We start from the raw sequence: 12,404 nt of genomic DNA on the forward strand, positions 1-12,404 counted from the left end.
CACACACACACACACACCACACACACATGGTTACCCACAGACGTTTCCTCTCTCTTAATTTGTAGTGTGTGACTCAGAAAGTCGCTTCCCACTTCCTCCTTCTACTGCAGATGTCAAGACTCAGTTCAATGTAAAGGGCTTTATTGGCCGAGGAAACATATGTTAAACAAGCAAGTGAAATAAACAATAAAAAATGTACAGACTATATACCATGTCTAAATATACAGTGTTGTAATGATATACAAATGGTTAAAGTACTAAAGGGAAAATAAATACGCATAAATATGGGTTGTATTTACAATGGTGTTTGTTCTTTTCTTGTGGCAACAGGTCACACATCTTACTGCTGTGATGGAACAGTGGTATTTCACCCAGTAGATATGGGACTTTATCAAAATTGGATTTGTTTTCTAATTTCTAATTTGTGGGTCTGTTTAATCTGAGGGAAATACGTGTCTCTAATATGGCCATATATTTGGCAGGAGGTTAGTTAATGCAGCTGTTTCTATCTCCTTTTGTGGGCAGTGTGGACATAGCCTGTCTTCTCTTGAGACCCAATTCTGCCTTCGGCGGCCTTTCTCAATAGCAAGGCTCTCTCTCCCTCCTTAATTTTGGGTCAAGTTTTCTGCCACAGTGGTCAGGTATTCGGCAGCCTTTCTCAATAGCAGGGCTCTCTCTCTCCCTCTCCTTAATGTTGGGGAAGGTATTTGGCAGCCTTTCTCAATAGCAAGGCTCTATCTCCTCTCTTTAATGTTGTTTTTTGCCACTGTGAACTCTCTATTTAGGGCCAAATAGCATTTCAGTTTTTTGGTAAATTCTTTCCAATGTGTTTTCTCATGATTTGGTTGGGTCTAATTGTGATGCTATTGCTGTCCTGGGGCTCTGTAGGTTGTGTTTGTGAACAGAGCCCAAGGACCAGCTTGCTTAGGGGACTCTTCTCCAGGTTCATCTCTCTGTAGGTGATGGCTTTGTTATGGAAGGTTTTGGAATCGCCTTTTAAGTGGTTGTAGAATTGAACGTCTCTTTTCTGGATTTTGATCATTAGCGGGTATCGGCCTAATTCTGCTCTGCATGCCTTGTTTGGTGTTTTACGTTGCATACTGAGGATATTTTGGTGTCAATTTGGTGTTTGTCCCATTTTGTGAATTCTTAGTTGGTGAGCGGACCCCAGACCTCACAACCATAAAGGACAATGGATTCTATAATTGATTCAAATATGTTTAGCCAGATCCAAATTGGGATGTTGAATTTTATGTTCCTTTTGATGGTGTAGAAGGCCCTTCTTGCCTTGTCTCTCAGATCGATCACAGCTTTGTGGAAGTTACCTGTGGCACTGATGTTTAGGCCGAGGTTCATGCAGTTTGTTTTTAGAGCAACGGTGTCTGATGGAATTTGTATTTGTGGTCCTGGACCTTTGTTGGAATACCATTATTATTATTTTACAGTCAGGGCCCAGGTCTGACAGAATCTGTGCAGAAGATCTAGTCAACAAAGCATGAAAAGCCTTTGCTTTGTTTTTGTTTGTTTGTCAATTAGGGTGTGCAGGGTGAATGCGTGGTCTGTTGTGCGGTAAATTGGTAAAAAGCCTATTTGACATTTGCTTAGTACATGGTTTTCACTGAGGAAATGTACGACTCTGCTGTTAATGATAATGCAGAGGATTTTCCTGAAAGGTTGCAGTTTACGCGTATCCATGTAGTTATCGGGGTCAAATTTGGGGTGATCAGTCCTTGGTTCCAAAAATTGAGGAAGATGTTAAAACGTTTAAGTCTCTCTCTCTCACCCTCTTGTTATCTCTCTCCCTTTCCCTGTATCTTTCCATCTCTCTCTCTCTCTCACCCTCTTGTTATCTCTCTCCCTTTCCCTGTATCTTTCCATCTCTCTTTTGTTATCTCACCCTCTTGTTATCTCTCTCCTTTCCCTGTATCTTTCCTCTCTCTCTCTCTCTCTCTCTCTCTTTCACCCTCTTGTTATCTCTCTCCCTTTCTCCTGTATCTTCATCTCTCTCTCTTCTCTTTCTCACCCTCTTGTTATCTCTCTCCCTTTCCCTGTATCTTTCATCTCTCTCTCTCTCTCACCCTCTTGTTATCTCTCTCCCTTTCCCTGTATCTTTCCATCTCTCTTTCTCACCCTCTTGTTATCTCTCTCCCTTTCCCTGTATCTTTCCATCTCTCTCTCTCACCCTCTTGTTATCTCTCTCCGTTTTGTATCTTTATCTTTCATCTCTCTCTCTCTTTTCTCACCCTCTTGTTATCTCTCTCCCTTTCCCTGTATCTTTCATCTCTCTCTTTCACCCTCTTGTTATCTCTCTCCCTTCCCTGTATCTTTCCATCTCTCTCTCTCTTTCTCACCCTCTTGTTATCTCTCTCCCTTTCCCTGTATCTTTCATCTCTCTCTCTTTCTCACCCTCTTGTTATCTCTCTTCCCTTTCCCTGTATCTTTCATCTCTCTCTCTCTCACCCTCTTGTTATCTCTCTCTCTTTCCCTGTATCTTTCCATCTCTCTCTCTCTCTCATTCTCTCTCTCCTTGTTATCTCCATCTTTCCCTGTATCTTTCCATCTCTCTCTCTCTCTCTCTCACCCTCTTGTTATCTCTCTCCCTTTCCCTGTATCTTTCATCTCTCTCTCTTTTCTCACCCTCTTGTTATCTCTCTCCCTTTCCCTGTATCTTTCATCTCTCTCTCTCTTTCTCTCCCTCTTGTTATCTCTCTCCTTTCCCTGTATCTTCCTCCCTTCCCTGTATCTTCTCTCATCTCTCTCTCTCTCTCTCTCTCTCTCTCTCTCTCTCTCTCTCTCTCTCTCTATCTCTGTTATCTCTCTCCCTTTCCCTGTATCTTTCCATCTCTCTCTCCCTCTCTCTTTCCCTGTATCTTTCCATCTCTCTCTCTCTCTCTCTCTCTCTCTCTCTCACCCTTTGTTATCTCTCTCCATTTCCCTGTATCTTTCCATCTCTCTCTCCTCTCTCTTTCCCTGTATCTTTCATCTCTCTCTCTCTTTCTCACCCTCTTGTTATCTCTCTCTTTCCCTGTATCTTTCCATCTCTCTCTCTCTCTTTCTCACCCTCTTGTTATCTCTCTCCCTTTCCCTGTATCTTTCCATCTCTCTCTCTCTCTCTCTCTCACCCTCTTGTTATCTCTCTCCCTTTCCCTGTATCTTTCCATCTCCCTCTCACTTCTTCATTATGGGGTATTGTGTGTAGATTGATGACATTTGTATTTATTTAAGCAAACTAATGTCATGTCATTTTCACATAATCAATCTATGTACACAAATGGTTTTATGGATCTCATCTTCACTTGCTCATGTGGGAAGCTACTTCAGCCAGTAGCTGTGGTTTTGGCAGAGCGAAATGATTGGTCAGGAGTAAAAGTTCCTGCCCCCAGAGCTGCTCAAATCAAATTGTTACTTGCAAATCTCTTTTTACAAATTTACAAAACTTTAAATAACTTTATGAATCTCTTGATAACGTGTCAACAGTAACAGAGCTCAGAGCCCGCGCAGATTCACAATCTGCAAGTGTATTTTTGAGTGTGGGTGTGTGGGTGTGTGTGTGTGTGTGTGTGTGTGTGTGTGTGTGTGTGTGTGTGTGTGTGTGTGTGTGTGTGTGTGTGTGTGTGTGTGTGTGTAGGTGCTCCATGAGGATGATAAAAGCTCTATTGTTCAGTGAAGCCTGGAGGAATATGATATCTGGGTTCTGGGAGTGTAGAGAAGAGTGTGTGTGTGTGTGACCAGTTTACAGCATGGCTATGTAAGCACCATCTTAGAAGGGAGGAGAAGGTGCTCCAGAGGATGATAAAAGCTCTACTGTTCAGTGAAGCCTGGAGCTAATATGATATCTCAGCTAACTGGGAGACTCAGAGAATACTGTAGCCACCAGTTTACAGCATGGCTCAAGCACCATCTTAGAAGGGAGGAGAAGAGGACTCCACTCAGATAGAGACTGTACTCCAGCTAGTACTGTACTCCACTCAGCTAGTACTGTACTCCACTCAGCTAATACTGTACTGCTAGTACTCTCACTCAGCTAATACTGTACTCACTCAGCTAATACTGTACTCCACTCAGCTAATACTGTACTCCACTCAGCTAATACTGTACTCCACTCAGCTAATACTGTACTCCACTCAGCTAATACTGTACTCTACTCAGCTAATACTGTACTCCACTCAGCTAATACTGTACTCCACTCAGCTAATACTGTACTACTCAGCTAATACTGTACTCACTCAGCTAGTACTGTACTCCACTCAGCTAATACTGTACTCTACTCAGCTAATACTGTACTCCACTCAGCTAGTACTCCACTCAGTAGTACAGTACTCACTCAGCTAGTACTGTACTCCACTCAGCTAGTACTGTACTCCACTCAGCTAATACTGTACTCCACTCAGCTAGTACTGTACTCTACTCAGCTAATACTGTACTCCACTCAGCTAGTAGTGTACTCTACTCAGCTAATACTGTACTCCACTCAGCTAGTACTGTACTCTACTCAGCTAATACTGTACTCCACTCAGCTAGTACTGTACTCCACTCAGCTAATACTGTACTCCACTCAGCTAGTACTGTACTCTACTCAGCTAATACTGTACTCTACTCAGCTAGTACAGTACTCTACTCAGCTAATACTGTACTCCACTCAGCTAGTACTGTACTCCACTCAGCTAATACTGTACTCCACTCAGCTAGTACTGTACTCTACTCAGCTAATACTGTACTCTACTCATCTAGTACAGTACTCCACTCAGCTAGAACTGTACTCCACTCAGCTAGTAGTGTACTCTACTCAGCTAATACTGTACTCCACTCAGCTAGTACTGTACTCCACTCAGCTAATACTGTACTCCACTCAGCTAGTAGTGTACTCTACTCAGCTAATACTGTACTCCACTCAGCTAGTACTGTACTCCACTCAGCTAGTACTGTACTCTACTCAGCTAATACTGTACTCTACTCAGCTAATACTGTACTCTACTCAGCTAATATGGTACTCCACTCAGCTAGTACTGTACTTCACTCAGCTAGTACTGTACTCTACTCAGCTAATACTGTACTCCACTCAGCTAGTACTGTACTCTACTCAGCTAATACTGTACTCTACTCAGCTAGTACTGTACTCTACTCAGCTAATACTGTACTCCACTCAGCTAGTACTGTACTCCACTCAGCTAGTACTGTGTTGGAGTGGGGGACACAACACATCCCTGAGGAGAGACTGTGTTGGTGGTGGAGTGGAGACAAAACACATCCCTGAGGAGAGACTGTGTTGGTGGTGGAGTGGAGACAAAACACATCCCTGAGGAGAGACTGTGTTGGTGGTGGAGTGGGGGACAAAACACATCCCTGAGGAGAGACTGTGTTGGTGGTGGAGTGGAGACACAACACATCCCTGAGGAGAGACTGTGTTGGTGGTGGAGTGGAGACAAAACACATCCCTGAGGAGAGACTGTGTTGGTGGTGGAGGAGGACAAACACACATCCCTGAGGAGAGACTGTGTTGGTGGTGGAGTGGGGGACACAACACATCCCTGAGGAGAGACTGTGTTGGTGGTGGAGTGGAGACAAAACACATCCCTGAGGAGAGACTGTGTTGGTGGTGGAGGGGGACAAAACACATCCCTGAGGAGACTGTGTTGGTGTTGGAGTGGGGGACAAAACACATCCCTGAGGAGAGACTGTGTTGGTGGTGGAGTGGGGACAAAACACATCCCTGAGGAGAGACTGTGTTGGTGGTGGAGTGGGGACAAAACACATCCCTGAGGAGAGACTGTGTTGGTGGTGGAGTGGGGACAAAACACATCCCTGAGGAGAGTGTGTGTTGGTGGTGGAGTGGGGACAGACACATCCCTATGTTGGTGGTGGAGTGGGGGACACAACACATCCCTGAGGAGAGACTGTGTTGGTGGTGGAGTGGGACAAAACACATCCCTGAGGAGAGTGTGTGTTGGTGGTGGAGTGGGGACAGACACATCCCTATGTTGGTGGTGGAGTGGGGACACAACACATCCCTGAGGAGAGAGTGTGTTGGTGGTGGAGTGGGGACAGACACATCCCTGAGGAGAGTGTGTGGGACAAAACACATCCCTGGTGGTGGAGTGGGGGACACAACACATCCCTGAGGAGAGACTGTGTTGGTGGTGGAGTGGGGACAAAACACATCCCTGAGGAGAGTGTGTGTTGGTGGTGGAGTGGGGACAGACACATCCCTATGTTGGTGGTGGAGTGGGGGACACAACACATCCCTGAGGAGAGACTGTGTTGGTGGTGGAGTGGGGACAAAACACATCCCTGAGGAGAGTGTGTGTTGGTGGTGGAGTGGGGACAGACACATCCCTATGTTGGTGGTGGGTGGGGGACACAACACATCCCTATTTTGGTGGAGTGGGGACAAACACATCCCTGTGACCGTTGGTGGTGGAGTGGGGACAGACAAAACATCCCTAATGAGTTGGTGGTGGAGTGGGGCACAACACATCCCTGAGGTACTATATGCTTGTGTACTGGTGGTGGAGTGGGGACATATACACATCCTTACTGTAGTGGGGATACAATACTGTACTGTACTGGCTGTATGTACTATATACTTACTGTACTGTACTATACTGACTGTATGTCCTATATACTTACTGTACTATACTGGCTGTATGCACTATATACTTTCTGTACTATACTATACTGACTGTATATACTATATACTTACTGTACTGTACTATACTTGCTGTATATACTATATACTTACTGTATGTACTATACTTGCTGTATATACTATATCCTTACTTTTCTGTACTATACTGGCTGTTTATATTATATACTATACCACATTATACTGACTGTATATACTATATACTTACTGTACTATACTATACTGACTGTATGTACTATGTACTTCCTGTACTGTACAATACTGACTGTATATACTATATTCTTACTGTACTGCACTACACTATACTGACTGTATGTACTATATACTTACTGTACTGTACTATACTGGCTGTATATACTATATGCTATACTACTCTATACTGACTGTATATACTATATACTTACTGTACTATACTGACTCTATGTACTATATACGTACTGTACTGTATTATACTATACTGACTGTATATAGTATATACTTACTGTACTATATACTGACTGTATGTAGTATATACTTCCTGTACTGTACTATACTAACTATGTACTATATACTTCCTGTACTGTACTATACTGACTGTATGTACTATATACTTCATGTACTATACTATACTGACTATGTACTATATACTTCCTGTACTGTACTATACTATACTGACTGTATGTACTATATGCTTGCTGTACTATACTATACTATACTGGTGTTATATACTATATACTTACTGTACTATACAATACTGTACTGTACTGGCTGTATGTACTATATACTTACTGTACTGTACTATACTGACTGTATGTCCTATATACTTACTGTACAATACTACTGTATGACTGTACTGTACTATACTAACTATGTACTATATACTTCCTGTACTGTACTATACTGACTGTATGTACTATATACTTCATGTACTATACTATACTGACTATGTACTATATACTTCCTGTACTGTACTATACTATACTGACTGCATGTACTATATACTTTCTGTACTATACTATACTGACTGTATGTACTATATACTTCATGTAATGTACTACACTGTACTGACTGTATGTACTATATACGTACTTTACTATACTGTACTATACTGACTGTATGTACTGTATACTTCCTGTACAATACTATGCTGACTGTATGTACTCTATACTTCCTGTACTGTGCTATACTATACTGGCTGTATGTACTCTATACTTCCTGTACTGTACTATACTGACTGTATGTCCTATATACTTCCCATACTATACTATACTGACTGTGTGTACTGTATACTTCCTATACTGTACTATACTATACTATACTGACTGTATGTACTATATACGTACTGTACTATACTGACTGCATGTACTATATACTTCCTGTACTGTACTATATACTGACTGTATGTACTATATACTTCCTGTACTGTACTATACTGACTGTATGTCCTATATACTTCCTGTACTATATTGTACTATACTGACTGTATGTACTATATACTTACTGCACTATACTATACTATACTGACTGTATGTACTATATACTTCCTGTACTGTACTATATTGAACTATACTGATTGTATGTACTATATACTTCCCGTACTATACTATACTATACTATACTATACTATACTGACTGTATGCAATATATACTTCCTGTACTATGCTCTACTATACTGACTGTATGCAATATATACTTCCTGTACTATACTACTACACTGACTGTATGTACTATATACTTCCTATACTGTACTATACTATACTATACTGACTGTATGTACTATATACTTCCTATACTGTACTATACTGACTGTATGTACTATATACTTCATGTACTATACTGACTGTATGTACTATATACTTCCTGTACTATACTGATGACTGTATGTACTATATACTTCCTGTACTATACTATACTGACTGTATGTACTATATACTTCCTGTACTATATTGTACTATACTGACTGTATGTATATACTTCCTGTACTATACTATACTGACTGTATGTACTGTATACTTCCTATACAGTACTATACTATACTATACTGACTGTATGTACTATATATTTCCTGTACTATACTATACTGACTGTATGTACTATATACTTCCTGTACTGTACTATACTGACTGTATGCGCTATATACTTCCTGTACTGTACTATACTGACTGTATGTACTATATACTTCCTGTACTGTACTATATACTGACTGTATGTACTGTATACTTCCTGTACTGTACTATACTGACTGGATGTACTATATACTTCCTGTACTATATTGTACTATACTGACTGTATGTACTATATACTTCCTGTACTGTACGACACTGACTGTATGTACTATATACTTCCTGTACTATATTGTACTATACTGACTGTATGTACTATATACTTCCTGTACTGTACTACACTGACTGTATGTACTATATACTTCCTGTACTATATTGTACTATACTGACTGTATGTACTATATACTTCCTGTACTGTACTATACTGACTGTATGTACTATATACTTACTGCACTATACTATACTATACTGACTGTATGTACTATATACTTCCTGTACTATATTGTACTATACTGACTGTATGTACTATATACTTCCTGTACTGTACTACACTGACTGTATGTACTATATACTTCCTGTACTATACTATACTGACTGTATGTACTATATACTTCCTGTACTATATTGTACTATACTGACTGTATGTACTATATACTTCCTGTACTATATTGTACTATACTGACTGTATGTACTATATACATCCTGTACTGTACTACACTGACTGTATGTACTATATACTTCCTGTACTATACTATACTGACTGTATGTACTATATACTTCCTGTACTATATTGTACTATACTGACTGTATGTACTATATACTTCCTGTACTGTACTACACTGACTGTATTTACTATATACCTCCTGTACTATACTATACTGACTGTATGTACTATATACTTCCTGTACTATATTGTACTATACCGACTGTATGTACTATATACTTCCTGTACTGTACTACACTGACTGTATGTACTATATACTTCCTGTACTATACTGTACTATACTGACTGTATGTACTATATACTGTTTCTCTCCTCCAGTTCTCTCTCTCTCTACGGCAGATTGGCATTCACTCTATCTTTCTGTTTCCCTGTAGTCTCTGTTTCTCTCCCCCAGTTCTCTCCTCTCCATAATTTTGGTTTAAACTGAGACACATCACTATTAGATAATTAAACTATTTAAATCTTTACATCTTCACCCAGCTGTTGCTTAGCAGTTGAAAACATAATTGAATGAAAGTTATTTACCTGACAAAGACGACGAACTGACAGTAGAGAGTCGCTGACACCCAGGCATCTAATGCTGCTCTGAGAGAGAGAGAAGAGAGAGAGAGAGAGAGAGAGAGAGAGAGGTTTACTCCATTCTTAACAAACTGATGTTTATCTGAGGACAGATCAGCTGGACTGAGAAGTAAATTTATACTACCAAAATGTCACCTGCCACACACACACACACAGACACAGAAAGAGCGGGGCGGGGTGAGGGTGAAAATAACAAGTGCATCGTGCTGAGCAGTGGGGTGTGAAAGAGCCAATAACACCCCTTTGAATTGAATTGAGATAGAGATAGAGAGAGAGATATAGAGATATATATATATAGAGAGAGAGAGAGAGAGAGAGACAGAGAGACAGAGAGACAGAGGCTCAGTGAGCACAGCCTTGCCATTGAGAAGGGTAGACACAGGAAAACCTGGCTCCCTGTAGAGGAAAGGCTGTGCAACTACTGCACAATAGCAGAACCTGAGATCGAGCTGCATTTCCTGACAAAATGTTTAAAAAATATATATAAAACAATTAGAGTGTCATTTTCCCAAATTTGAAACCCTTATTTAAGGTTTCAAAGACCTCTCTGATGAGGATAGGCTACCCGTCCTGTTGGGGGAGGACGCAGAGAGCTGTGGGTTAGCAGCGCACTACATTGCTGCCTGCCATAAGATGAGGGACAATGTCTGACAGACCAACCAACCTGCACATGTCCTCTACTGTATGCTTATTGTTATTGTTGAATGTAGGGTTATTTTGACCCTTGGTTATTGTTGTTACTGTTGTCCCGTTGACAATTTTGATTCTCATTTTTATTTATTTTCATATTGTAAATATCCGAAATAAGCTTTGACAATATGTACATTGTTACGTCATGCCAATAAAGCGAATTGAATTGAGCGAGAGATAGAGAAATAGAGGGAGGGGGAGAGACAGAGAGAGAGAGAGGGAGGGAGAGAGAATCAATTGTTCTTAAATTTTATTTCCCATATTTGTCACCATTTCCATTTGACAATAAGTTTGTTTTAGTTACAGCTCTCCAAAAAACTCTCCACAGTCTATACAATGGATCTGGAAGGGTCCCGGCGGAGGCTTGTTTGCAGAGCACTCTACCGAGTTCCGTTTTGCATAGACTGTGAAGCCACTGTGGAGAGCCCATAGAGGTAGATAGAGGACTCATCTTTGTATATGAGCCATTATAGAGCACTACAGTGGAGGTGTCAGAATTTACGAAACTCAGTGGAGGCACACTACACCCTGGCGTGACGTTGTGGTAACCATGGAGACTCACCCTGGCCTGATGTTGTGATAACCATGGAGGCCCACCCTGGCCTGATGTTGTGATAACCATGGAGGCTCACCCTGGCGTGACGTTGTGGTAACCATGGAGGCTCACCCTGGCCTGATGTTGTGATAACCATGGAGGCTCACCCTGGCCTGATGTTGTGATAACCATGGAGGCTCACCCTGGCGTGACGTTGTGGTAACCATGGAGGCTCACCCTGGCGTGACGTTGTGGTAACCATGGAGGCTCACCCTGGCCTGATGTTGTGATAACCATGGAGGCCCACCCTGGCCTGATGTTGTGATAACCATGGAGACTCACCCTGGCCTGGCAATTAGATGAACAAAAATTTAAGCTTTCAACCTATATAAGACACTTATATCTACCTAAATGTTTAATATCCATAACGTGTATGATGATTTATTTGAATTGCGCGCCCTCCAGTTTCACAGGACGTTTTTAAATGTATTGCGTATTAAAACTTGCCAAAAGACTCCAGGATTCAGGTATCCATTTCAATAGAACATCACTGCAACAACAACTGTCCAGAGTGCAGAATTACTGAGGAATTGACCAATGCTCAACACCGGTTGATTGTGGCCGGTGTCAAAAAGCTTAATTGAATTGTTCTCAGCAGCACAGTTAGAGTCACCAACGGTCTGGATAACATGAAAACAGCCTAACCAGCTCTACTAAGGAGAGTAAAATGGTCAGAGTTTGGTTGGGGGCTGAAGCCTAAGATGATTCTTATGGCATTGTACACGGTCAGAGTGAACCAGAGTGTCTTGACACAACGAGGGGCCAAACAAGCTGTACAAACTAAACGGAAACAGGACGTCTTATTTAATGAAATGGGCTGCAGTCTGCCGTGAGCCATTCATTCATGTAACGTTATACGGGTAAGAGTCCAGCTACAGGTTCAGATACTATATGTTTCTAATGTTGTCAGAAAGTTGTTTTCATTGCAAGTTAAAGCTTATTGTTAGCTTGCTAGCTGACGTTAGATGGCTGGCTAGCTGACGTTAGATAGCTGGCTGGCTAGCTGACGTTAGATGGCTGGCTGGCTAGCTGACATTAGATGGCTGGCTGGCTAGCTGACGTTAGATGGCTGGCTGGCTAGCTGACGTTAGATGGCTGGCTGGCTAGCTGATGTTAGATGGCTGGCTGGCT

Source organism: Oncorhynchus masou, unplaced genomic scaffold (genome assembly GCF_036934945.1).
Source record: "Oncorhynchus masou masou isolate Uvic2021 unplaced genomic scaffold, UVic_Omas_1.1 unplaced_scaffold_1476, whole genome shotgun sequence".
Taxonomy (NCBI): Eukaryota; Metazoa; Chordata; class Actinopteri; order Salmoniformes; family Salmonidae; genus Oncorhynchus; species Oncorhynchus masou.